The sequence below is a fragment of the Gymnogyps californianus genome, chromosome 12, assembly GCF_018139145.2.
Source record: "Gymnogyps californianus isolate 813 chromosome 12, ASM1813914v2, whole genome shotgun sequence".
In the NCBI taxonomy this organism is placed as follows: domain Eukaryota; kingdom Metazoa; phylum Chordata; class Aves; order Accipitriformes; family Cathartidae; genus Gymnogyps; species Gymnogyps californianus.
In genome coordinates, this window is record NC_059482.1 from 4,380,793 (window position 1) to 4,394,284 (window position 13,492).

The 13,492-nt window shown below is 37.6% G+C and overlaps 1 long non-coding RNA gene across 1 annotated transcript in view; it reads left to right on the forward strand.

Annotated features, from left to right (window-relative positions):
• The first annotated feature begins 12,863 nt into the window (after positions 1-12,863).
• Positions 12,864-13,492, forward strand: part of LOC127021203 (uncharacterized) — a 67,589-nt gene continuing 66,960 nt past the window's right edge. The window contains exon 1 of the long non-coding RNA XR_007767174.1: positions 12,864-12,966. This is a non-coding gene — a long non-coding RNA (uncharacterized LOC127021203). The remainder of the gene's footprint in view (positions 12,967-13,492) is intronic.

The following is a 13,492-nucleotide window of genomic DNA, read 5'->3' on the forward strand; positions in this document are numbered from 1 at the left end:
TATCTTGATTTCCAGAAGTTTTGGGCACCTTGACTTCTCCCTGAAGTTTCTGAGGGAGACATATATTCAAGACCTCAAAACTCTGATTGGAGAAAGCTTAGAGATTTTTGCAGGGAGTTGATATGAAAAACTCTAAAATAGCATAGAAAGAAAGCTGTCTTATTATATTATATGGTAGCCAGGAGTCAGAGCATTAAATCAGTGCAGTAGTTTCTTTGTTGTTATTACCAGCAATACACTAAGGAATTTCTGGAGAAATCAGAGCTGAAAGGAAGGTTTGAAACATAGACATGCTAAATATTAAGTACATTAATTACTGCAAAAGTATGTAACTTTTATAACAGGTGGTACCTGGATGCCAGGTTCAGTGAAGCAGTCTGCTGTGGTTTTTTTAACACTGTTCAAATTGTGCAGACAACACACAAATCAAATTAATTTCCTGCAGCAAGAAAGGACGACCAATTTTTATTTACAGGGGAAAATGGTTCTTTTTCACTGCCAGCTTGAGATGTCAGAATATTTGTTCACGGCAGTAAAAATATGAGAGTTACAAAATGAGCGAAGGGAGACAACTGCCTCTCTGCTCCTCCCTCCCTTCCACTTTTAGAACAGACATATTTTCTCATAGGTCATGATCCAAAACCAGCTCAAATCCATGAAATACCACCAGTGATTTCCATAGCCTTTGGATGAGGCTCTCTTTGCAAATGGCTGCTTACTCCACAAGAGCGGATAATTCTCTGACCCCACAGGGGACCTGTATGGACAGGTTATGTTTGCATTTGCTTTAATGACAAATTGAACTTTTGTTCATGAAGTGCATAAAAGGGAGACAAGCCACAGAATTTACCTTATGGACTATAGCAATGTTGGATTAAAACCTGTTACCAAAGTCCAGAGACCATTCTTTACAACCTAGTTTCTAAGCACGCTGCATTTATAAATTGGAGGTTTTTTGGATAAACATGGGTTCTGGTGTTTGTCTTCTAGATGAATATATTGTGCACCAGTCTGGGTTTCCATCCAAAATTACAGGCATGTGGACCATAATGTGCCTGTGACAGAACAGTGAGACAGGGCAAGTGTGTGAGGCACGGAAACACAAAGGATGCATAGCTGGCCCAGCCTGTGTATCATCACTAGGCAAAGGCTAGCGTTGGAAAATTCCATTCAGAACCCTCTGTGCACATTTTCACCAAGAAACACAAACATTTCTCAAGTGGAGAGGCCTTTGAAAGTCTTCAGATTTACAAAAAAGTTTAATTCTGAGATACATTGAGATTCTGTATATTTCTAAGTCCTGAAACACCATAATCCTTTGTGAGAAAGTGTGTAGTTTTGAGTTGTGTGTATGCTTCAGAATAGCACTTGGACAACTTAGGCAAATAATGCCTTCCCTTCCTATTTTATTTATTTTCCCTCTTAAAAGCTGCATACAGACAGAAGTGACTTGCTTTTACTGTGAATAAAAATTAATTAATGTAAAAGATGTTTTACCCAAATAATCCCTACGTCAGATTGTACACAGATAGTAACAATACGAAGCCTCTGCATACATACCTTGTTCATCTTCACTGTTTATTATCAGGAGATATTTCAGACACACAGTTGTGAAGCTGTGCATTTACACTTGTTTGGGCTCAGGTTCTGTAAGTTGGTTGTGAACAAACATCAAAGGAGACAAACAGTGGATATTGAATTATTTTTGTTTATGACAGCTAACACCAGAGGCTTTCGGGATCACAAGTATGATGTATGCTGGTATTAGGAAATTCACTACTTGATCAAAATTTTGAATTTACAGTCTTCTTGAGAGTGTCAGTTTTCCCTGTTTTCCAGTGAAAACTTGTACTGAGATCCAATACTCTGCTCACACCTTTCCCTCTGCCGCACCCCTCCTTCTCCCCCCTTCAATAATGCCCTTTGCTCTCCGGGTACGTTAAGTACAGCATGATTACTCTGGAGATTATTTTCTCCTTTTTTATTGCTTTTGACTCTTTATTACTCCTCATTAGAATGTTATTAACTTGGCCTCAGTTATGACAATATTCAACACCTGCTTCATATAACAAGCACATTTCCTTTCCCTTCCCTAACATTGCACACCTGGGCCTTGAATTATTCCCTTTGGCTGAGTTGAAAGAAGGAGCGTGAGAGAGTAGGTCCTTGATTTTTCTGCGGTAAGAGGCTTTTAATTTGTGACTCAATATGAATCCTGTTATTATTGATTCTGCAGTATGCTTTTCATCCTAACTGTATGTAGTGACTGATGCTGACAATTATTTTGGAAAAGCAGTGATGTGAGTGGTATTCCCGTAGGAAAAAAGAGGCAGGATTTAGTCTGCTTTTAACTCAACTGGATTGTTTGCTGAAAAATCTCTATGGTGAGAACATAGACATAGTACAGACCTGGCTGTGGCTTGACTGGAGCATGCAATGTGCTAAAGGCCAGCAGTCCTCCAGAGCTCTAGCTATGTTTTACTTCCAACACTGTTAACAGCAGGTTGGAAACAGAGGGTCACTATCCTTTTTTTTTTTTTTTTTTTTTTTTTACTCAGAGAAGGCTAAGCAAAAGCCAGGATTTCTCTCCGTATGAGTAATGTTTCTGAACCTGATGCTATTAAATGCTAGTGAAGCAGAGACCTATAAGAGAAAAGAAAAAGCATGGAAGAAATGGAGAGCATGAGATGAGATTATCCTGTGATAACATATGTTATCTGAAAACTGAGGAAAGCTGTGTTGTTTGGGACTGTATTGCAGAGAAATGCTTCCCCACCTCTCTGCTGATGGTTACGGCTTACAAATAAAGACCACAGGTGTTTTCTCTTCAGGGTTCATGCTTTTCCCTTTTATTTAGTCTGGGTTTTTCAGTTTTCAAAAATGGAATGAAATCACAGCAATATCCCATGGAGAGGACAGTGAGGGCAAGGGAACAGGGACAGGATATAAATGTATCCATACAATTTAGTTTTTGTTTTTACCAAGTTATGAAGTACTAGAGCTTCTGCACCTCATGCACTGATAATCCTGAACCAGTGTTGTAGGAATTGCCAGCATTTGCAAGGAAATAAGAAGCCATTGAAAGTCTATTTTTACCAGTGTGAGACACAAGGCAATTAGAGAGCAAAGCTGTAATAAAGGATAAGTTTCATAGCCCCTTTTATCCATTAAAATTAGCCATTTACTTAAACAGGTTTTGGATCAGGTCTGAACTCCAGTACGTATAAAACTCATAAGCCTTTCTTTTTCAAATATAGTTCTCATGTGCCAAAATTCTTTAAATCTGAAGAAAGCTATATTTCTTCTCAGGCTTTCTGCTAATTTTTTTTTTTTTTAAAGAAAGAATTTCTAAATGTACAGTTGATATTGTAAAAGTAGAAAAACAAATGAATTTGGCTGCCTTCTAAAAGGGCCCTGTTGTCGAAGGAAATCTGATGTTTCCTTGGTAAACTGAAAAAGTGTCATTTGAAGTCGTTGTAGTTTATCTGCTACAATTAGGTTACCTTTAAGTAATTGTAAAAATCTTAACTAATCAACATTTCTAATTGAAAAATCATTTGAATGAAAAATAAAACATGTTTTCTGGGAAATGTAGCCACTAAACTTGTATATTTTTTAGCATTCAGAGTGGAATTGGTTGAGGTTTATTCAAGAAAAATTAGCAAAAAGAAATGGTTGTTGGATGTCTTTTTGCCAGTTTGTACCCAATTGCAGAATTTCTCTTAATAGTAAAAGGATATGAAATGTGATCTGTTTTTAAAATTAAAATAGGGAAAAGCCCAGAGACTCCAAAATGAAGTGCCGCTGTGGAATGATTCAGGCAATCTGATTTCACCAAGAATTCTGTGAAATGTTGAACTTAACCTCCTCGCTTTTTTAAGGTCTTTATCAAGTAGGCAGAGTGCCTTTACAACAAACAGCAACACCGTATCTCGATGTCCTCACAAAGACCTTAAGTAGAACCCATACGTCTTCTGTGGTTATAACAAGCCTTTTGAAATCAAGGGGATGCACTTTAGTTTGTCTGATTTTCAGAAGAGTTGAGTTTTCAGAACTCAGCTGAAGCTACTGGTGATTAGGTAACTGAAAGTCAGCATCCTGGAAAAACTGCTATAAGGAGGAGGACTATCTAATCTCCTGTTGTTGATATATGGTTTGTTTTCTGGAAGGGGAGTTGACAGAGTTTACTGCTTGTCTGTGATGTCATAGGAATGGAAACACAACGTGTTAAAATATATGACCTCTTGGCGTATATATGTATTGTGAATATAGGAGTTGTTTGAAAGTAGTGAACATGTATGCATGGCATCCAGTAGACAGAATTTTAAATTTTATAGCAAGTTACTAGGCAGCTTTTGAACATTCCACTATTTGCGGATACATTCATTTTCTAGGCACTATAAGATGATAAAAAGATCAGGATTTTTCTTTATAGCCTCAACTCTTTGACCCAATCTGGCTGTATATCTTGATGTCTGGAAGTGTGAAAAGATTCAAGGCAGAATATTTTCATCCTAGGTCAACTTTCTCCAGTATCTAATGCATACCAAGGAGGCCTTCAGGAGATTTCGCACACACTGGAGAGTGATATTGGAAAGTATATGCTTATGACAGCTCTAAATGTAACATTTGTCACTGAGAATCCTTCCCAGCTGTACACTATTTTCTGTTGCATTTCAAAGGAAAAGAAGGAAAGGAAATTTTCAAATGACCAAGCCAAGATGGCACTAATGGTTTCCTCTCCCCTGGGTTTCATGAGAGCAACTGCTGTTGAAGTTACCTATGTAACTGTGTTAGCCATAAGTATTAATCAATATTTGTCCATCTGAACTAGAAAGGAATTAATAGTGGCCTTTAAAATAGAAATCTGTCTCCCATTAGATACCTTTTTTTATTTTATTTTTGTCATCCACTGATAGTAATGGATATTTATGTGCACAGTTTTCTTTGCATTTCTCACCACCCGTCTTTTGCCCCTATTCATTCGTAGTAACGTGATTATTAGTCACAATAATTGCTGGAGTAACCGATTGTGCTGCTGGAAGTGAGGCTATACCGATTTTTTCTGTAATGAGCTGCTTTTTTTTTTTTTTTTCTCAAGGCTGTAAATCAGCCATGAAATAGCTAAGAGTGAGGCAGCAGAAGGTCATAATTTGGGAAAGCTTTTTATATTTAAAGAAATACTGATACAACGGAATTGATTGTATTGCAGTTAAAATGAGGCAACAGGCACATTTTTGTTTGTTTCTTCTTTTGGATGAATTTTGTGTCTCAGCCTAATAATGGCTTTTTCTTTTCTTCAGAAAAGAAAAAGTGATTTTTTTCAGCCTGAAATGCTGTAATGTAGATTGCTTTAAAAATAAAATTAATATCTGTGGAAGTAAAATTTTTTTGGGGAAGAGATGGATGGAATTATTATGTGATATTATTAAAAAGTAAATTTGGAAACAGGAGAGATATCTGTATTTAAACATAGTTACACAGTCAGCAATTTGGCAGGGCAAGGCTCTGAAACCCAGGAAGCCTTAGGACTATGTTTTAGACGACTGTTTCAGCATCTTTAGAAACCTCTGATTCCCTTGCTCTCCCTTTAGAGAGGAAATACAAAGTTTACTCATTTAAACTTTAGTAGAGCAGCCTCAGGTGTACAATGCTGGGTTGTTTTTGTACTTTCATTATGCAAGGGAAGTTACACGAATCTCTAAACCCTGGTCCTGATCAGTAGGGCTGGAGTGTGTGAGGTGGGTTACTGTTAGCAGTTACAGCCACATCTGGTGCTCTGTGGTATTACAGACTTATGTCTTTTTGTCTTCTCTTCTTTAAATGCAACTTTTGTAATGCTTTAGTGAATCCTACAGCTGTAAAAGTTACCAGCTAAGCACCACTAAAACACAGAAATGAAACTTCTCAGCTGGCTGAAGTTGTCATGGATTCAGTGGCTTCTGTGAAGCTACAGCCGTTTGCACCAGCTACATATTTGTGGGCAAGCAGAGGAATTTCAGGAGCAGAGTAAACATGTTATGAGCTGGTCAGTTCTCACCAACATATACTGAGAGGTTTATGAAGGGAAGGGTAAGGATAATGATAATTGTGTGTCTCAGCATGGTTGAATCCTGTTGAGATGACCAGTAAAACAGGATTGATGATTTTTTACTCACTTGAGCATGAACAAAATTCTTGAAGTAGCAAAAATATCAAAGGCAACTTTCAATTTGGAATAATGCTTGTCTCCATGACTAAACTGGCCAACAATGTGATGATAATTAGATGAAAAATAAGTTGCACTTAAAAATTGCTTGATGTTTCCCTTAGCAAAAGAACCTGTCATGGCCACATTGTGAAAGTAAAGGATCTAATCTGATAAGTATCATCTATTTCAGTCATAGGAAAAATACAGCAATTGGACAATAAACCACATGTGTCAACACCGTGAAATTTACCTGACTGGTACATGGAAGGCTGAATGTACCTAAATATTTGTTAAGAAGAAAGACAGAACATTAAATTTGTGTTTTGTAATGCTTGCAGTCCAGGCTGAATAATGAACAGCTGTCATTCTAAAATACTTCTAGTACATTAAAGGCATATTTTATGTCCATTCAGTTAGAATTGTATTAGCACTTTTGACTGTGTGTCTGGATCACATATTGACAGATAGATTTGTATTTGATCGGGAAAGTTATTCCTGACTTTCATGAAGACATTTCCTGTACCTTATGTCACATCAGAGGAACAAAAGGACATCCAACAGACTGCTGTTTATTATTTTTGTATTTTTCTTGATGCATAACCCACTGTTTGGGTTTTCTTTGGGGGGGGAGGTTGTGTGTGATAAAGTGGTATGTATTATTTTTAATTGGTTTCAGTAATTAGAGTATATCATATAATCATCCTGTTTTTCCTTACTGTCCTATTATGAAATCCTAGTTTAAGGGAAGCCTTTGGGAGTTACGCTCACTGAAAAGGGATGGGAATTTTATCTAAGGTATCCTGAACTGAATATCTTGCCTAGAGATGCAGCAAGCCTCTCGCCTTCAATTTAAACATCAGTGAACATCTCCCAAGCATGTCAGACCCAAATATCTCAGTTCTCCAGAGCTGCTGGTTATATTCTACATTAGGCAATGCATGTACTATGGAGCTAACTACAAAATCTGCAGACTGAAGTGAATGACAGTTATGTGTCATGGGAAAGAGAAAAAAACATGACATATGCAAAAAATTAACTTAGAAAACCAAAAAGGGGGGTAAAATATGAAATAAGATATACTGGAGACACGGTTGTTCAGAAATTTCCCAAAAAGAATCCTTTTTTTTGCAAAAAGTGTTACCTGAATTTTTTTACTCTTGGAAGATTTTTCCTGTGAGCCAGTTATCTGCCTTTTTTGAAATCCATATGAAAACTGTTTGCCATGTATAAACTTTGACCATTAATACCATGATGTCGATCTGTGTCACCGCTACTGACACATCCAAACACAGAGATCAACTTCTAACTTAAGAAAACGGAGGAGTGATTTAGAGAGAGCTGAGCCACCCAGTGCACTGAGCTTTGTGCCACTGTGCTACTGAGGAACTCCTGGTTTCTTAAGACCTATTGATTTATAGGTTGTTCTAAGCTGTGATGTGCTGCATATGTCCCACAAATGGGAATATTTTGCAGTCCACTTAGTTTTATTGCATTCAGGTGTGTTTTGTTTAGAAGGCCCAGCTGAAATGTTTGAGTTAAAAAGGATTTTTGTTTTGGATTGGAATACTGATGGTTTTCTGTTTTTCCTTTGGAAGGACTTAGTACATATTAGGACAGCTGGTTTGTTGGCTGGTGCATTGATGCCAAAATAGAAAAGTAAATAACAGTCATGTCTATCTTCAATTTAAGATGCATTTTTGCTTTCTCAGCTGTATTGGTTATGGCTTTTTCCCAAACACCAGGAGATCTCCAGAAGACAACATCCTTCTAACTACTGCCTCTGTGCCTGAGTGTGTCTGAATTTCCTTGTTCTTCTCTTGAAAATACTTCTTTTCAGAGATCATTATTGTATTAGAGATGGGTCATGCAGAAAGCCCTAATGATCTTTTTGGGGGCAGACTTTAGCTGTTCATACAGTATCCTGTCCATCCCGTCCTCTGCTTCATGGGTATTCCAGACTATAGAAATGACTCGTCAGATTTCTGAGCATTGCGAGCATCAGGTGACACACAGCTGATCCATTTTTCCATTCAGAAAACTGGTGTCTTGTATGTGCAATGTCCCTTTTTTTCATAATTCAGTGGGAAATAATTGGTTTTCTGCATAAAATACCTGCATATTTCTAAAACAAGCAAAAAATACTTTGCAGACCAGGCGGCTTTACTAATCAGCATGTAATGTGCAACATAAAAGCATTTGCCAACTTTTGCTGCTGCAAACTCTGAAGACTGACAGAATTACGCCATAACTATAGGGCCTGAACCGTTTTGTTTGTTTTTTCTCTTTTTAATATATTTCATTGTGTTTCACATTATACAGACATGCAGAACAAACCAGGGAAAATGGCTGGAAGCCTAAATCACCAATGAAGAGAAATTATTTTTATGAAGAGAAATTATTATTATTACAGAAATTTATTCTGTAAAAAAAACAGGTGAAGAAGGAACACCTTAAAGATTGCATTTTGTTAATATCTTATTTTTCTTACTGTTCCTCTGTTTCCCTTCTAATTCCACAGAGAAATCTCTGCATTGATTTTTTTTTGTTTGTTTGTTTTGTTTTAGTTTTTTTGTTTTTTAACCTGGAATATATGTCTGTACACAGTTTCATGTACTGTGTTCACACACAGACAAATCCCACCCCTCCTCCCAGGTACCATTTCTATATCCTTAACTGCATAGTTCATAAAATTAATTTCTACTGCTATATGTGTATTTTCTAATGCTATTTGCTGTAGTGATCATAGTACAATAATGCTTTCCCAATAGAAATGTTTATGGCAAACTATATTATTGTTACAGAAACAATCACTCTATTTTGATTTGTATGAGGAATTGACACATTTCCTGCAGACTTTATTTTCATTTCCCTTAGATATCATGAAAGTCAAATCAAATGAAATCACCCCCAATTTATTACAGCATTTAACACCAACACAGCAGCAACACCCGCTACTCACTTGTTTGAAACTGCTTTTTAAAAGACAGTTACATCTCTCCCCCGCCTCCTCCTTTGAATAAAGCAGTAACCATAAAAGAAACAAGGATTCTAGTACAGGAGGATAATTTGAACAGCTTCTTAGTCTGCTGCCTGAAAATTGGCTCCCCAGCCTATTAAAAGGAATTGGAGTCTTCCCAATGCCATTGTGCACGCTGGGTCAGACCTGAATTTTCTGGAATATGCCACCTCTGGTGAGCAGGCAGGCTAGATTTGCATGGGAGAGTTTCATTTACTATGCCTTAACCATATTGTTTGTCAAGCTTAATATTTTTTCCTACATTTTGATATGTTTGAAGTGTTTACCAGACAAACTTACAAATTAAATTTTATCAGTCTTTCAAATGCCAAGACCTTTTGTGTTTTCTCTGCACATGTATACAGAATAAAATTACTGCAGCGAGCAATGCTGGGAGACTAGCCAGAATATAGCTTTGATTAATACTTTGAACTCATTCCTAGATTAAATATATATATGTGAAAACATTTAATAATAACCTTTTTCCTGGCTGAGATGATGTGCTTAGCATTTTATTCTCACCTGTTTGGGGGCTACTGATTTGATTTCTGAGGTTAGGTTTTGAATGCTGCATTTCTCAAGCCACACAGATATGGACATTATTTTAGTTGATGAGCTGTAGGAAAATGTATTTGCAGCTGTACTGGAATGGTTATAGCAGCAACATAGGTTATTGTTCACGTGGTCAGGTGCTGACGTGGTAAACGTGACTATAAGTTACTGTGCAGTCATCCTTTTTGTCAATGCAGTTAGCTTGGAGACATTAAAGACTCCCTGCAAAAATAATATGTAGCATTTCACAGCAACTGATCTAACTTACATGACTTGTATCAGCACTACAGCTCATCTTAGCTTGCTTTCTAGCTGAAATGCTTAGTCATATTATGACTTTATACTAAGGCAACCAAGGGAGGAAAGCTTGTGGTCTATATGTACTTTATAGACAGTATGTAGCTAGCTGAGGGAACTTGCTGGCACAGGAAATCACCTGTCATCGGATGGATTTAAACAGAAGATTAGGTTATTATATGAGAATGTCTTTACAGCAGAAATGATAACATTTCATGTAGCATAGTTGAAGCAGGGAACCTGCAAGTACAGTGGATAACAGAGGTGAGCAAGTATTGTCTCAACGCAGGGCCAAGGTGGAGAGACTTTCCACCTCTGCGTCATGAATCAGAGGCCATTTTTGGAGCTGAAATATTAGATGTGACAGGCTCTTATCAGAACGACAGGGCGGCAAGGCCATCACCTGGAATATACTATCGCACAATAGACAGTTTCCTTTATTAGATATTCTAGCTAAGCGGTGTTGTTATCCTTTAATAAAGCATGCTGATTAATGTCACATAGTAGGAATGTTTACGCATAACGGTCTGTACATCCAGCTGTAACCCAGGTGACTTGGAGATGCCTAGTGCTGGCAGCACGGAAACTTTACAACTTCTATTCTGCAACTTTTGAAATGTTAAAATATTAGACAAATCCAACTAACACAAGGAGCTCACAGATTTAATATGAAGCCTGAAACACTTGCAAGAAAGAAACCTTAACAACATTACTTCTTCACCGATAAGATCCCCAAATCCCTTGCAGTTGAAAAATTACAGAGGATTTAAAAGACTTCATGCTCCAGGTTATAAATTGACAGTGAGCCATTCACAGTGAGAAGTTGTCTTACAGGGACACTGAACTACTATTACTTCAAGTTTTCTAATTCTCTGCAAACTAAGTCTTGACAGATGACTGCAAAGGGAAGCCAGAAATGTCACTCGTTCCACCCCCATCATGGTTTAGTTATTTGCTTAAATGCTTTCTACACCATCCTCCCAGAGAGATGGAAGAATAATGAAAATGGAAAGGAAATCTGTCTTGAAAACACAGTGAGCTCCTCCCGAGAATCCGCTTCACTGAAGTGCAAAGGTGATTCCTGAGGGAGAAAAAACATCTGGTTGCTACATTGATGGGGAAACCACAGAAAAGAGGGTGTTCTGCCTGCTGGGCTGCAGTAGCGCGGACTTTGGGACAGGCAAGCAGAGAGTATAGTCAATGCTGTGGGCTGAAGCCAGTCTAAAACTCAGCAGCCGCTAAAGGACGTAGTCCCATTAAGAGTTCCTGGTGCACCTCTTCTGCCTGTTAGATATTGTGCATTTATGTGCTGATGTCATCTAGTTGAAAACCAACCCTGATCTGTTGTGGTGGTTTTATGAGTGCTAGTGCCAGCAAAAGGGAGAAAACAAAAACACACAGCCAACAGCAGAGAAAGGAACACTTTTGTTGGGGGTTGCACAGAAGGAGGTTAGTTTACTTTGTGCAAGTGCACCCACTGACTGCTCTGGTAGAATTGCCTTAGAGAAGGTATTTTCTCCCTGTTGCTTAGACTGTGAATTCTAAGTTGTGCCATTCAGTTACACTGCACAGAACCCAAAGGGCTTTGAGCTAACAATAAACAAATTTTGTGGGTATTTTTATATTAACGAGCAAGATCTGTAGTAAAGGCAGGGGAAGTTTCTAGGAATAAATATTTACTGTAGCTAACTTTTGTGAAAGTCTCCTTTTCAGTTCATTCATTTCAGGTCCCAATAGTTTTAATAATAGAACAAGTCTCTTAAAAGAATTTTTGCAGATACGTAGGCTTATACAATTCTTTTCAGGGCCTTTATTCCCTGAAATAACATCATCCCCCAACCAGATTAAATGGGTCCATCAACTGCAGACCCTAAGCAGGAGCTCAGGTGGAGGTAAGCTGTAGTCATTACACTGAAATGAAGGCAGCTGTGCTGACTTGCACCAGCTGAGAATCTAGTGAGGTGCGTAGAAATGGTTTCTTTAATTTAAGCAGTATCTGGGATAGAAAAAAATCACTTTCCTGGAGACAGCCTAGAAACTCAGGCTAGGATCATTTCTCGCTGTAAGTGCAGGGAGCTATTCTATATTGCATCTCAGCTGCAGTCCCTAAAGCACAGCAAGATCTTCAGGCAAGGTCTCTGGTGTGTTGAGTCAACACATCAGAGCTCATGGGTATGTTCAAGAAAGCATAACTTAATGATGCAAATCTCCTAAGTTCTGCATTTATGAAAAAGGGAATGCTAATTTAATGAGTGCATGTGTCTCGTATAACTAGTTTCCTCCATGTTTTTTTTTCTATTGATATTAGTTATACTCTGCCTTCTTAAACTCATTCTTACTGTAAGTCCATCAGGATGGTTTTATTCATAAATGTTTTGTGTTTACCTATTTTATATGTATATAGAAAACAGATGTAGGCCTCCCCTGAGGAAAATAAGAGCATTATTTTGTCTAAAATACTCTTTTTTCCGCATGGATTACTACCCACATGCAATAGCTCAGCTGATTCATGGTTTCAATACTTTCATAAGGGTTTTCAGCACAGCCCATATGTGTAAGTGCTTTCCAGACCTTAATCAAGGCCTCTTAAGAAGTGTTTTCCCCTAATGGAAAAGAGAAAACACATGGGTCAGTCACCTGGAATCTATTAATATTTTCTGGAGGGTAATGCTTCTGATGTAGTTAATAGGCTGCACATATTGTATGAGGTTACGGGTGTTGTAGCAGGATGGAAGTGTTACAAACCTAGAGTGAAATGCTTAGCTAGCAACAATTCTCATAAAGACACACTTTCTCTAAGAAGTGCCTGTGCTCTTCTTGGACTTAACACTTCTGTTTCCTGCTACTGGAGATCTTGGATGAAAAATCAGGTGTTTGGGCTATGGATTTCTTACCTAGCTCTCCATTAGAGGTGAGTGAGATGCTAACTCATAACCTTTACATATTGCCAGGTCTGTAGCTGATCACCAAAATCAGAAAGCTGAAGTTGGGAGTGAGGGGCAAAATACAGATTAGCCCTTTAATTTTCTACATTTTTTTTTTTCTCATTTCCCTCAGCTTTTTCTGAAAAAACATTTTTTTTTTCTTGGGAGTACAGAAGATAATGTTACTTATGGATAATTCATGAACTAGAGACTGAATATTTGGATTAAGGGTTTAAGATTTTTCTAAACAATTTAATGAAATGAGCAAATAATATATGGGTATTTTTCTTCCACATGTCAATCATTCTCAAACTATGTTAGCATCTTAAATTTTTTTTACATGTTAATGACATCTCATTATTGCATTAATGGTCTGCAGCAGGATTATCTGTATTTATTTTCCATTACTGCTTGTGCATCTTGGTATGCCTGAACAAGTATTAGAAAGTTAAGCTTCATCTTTCCTTGGAAACATGGGAGAACAGAAGCTTCTTACAGACATTTTCTCATATG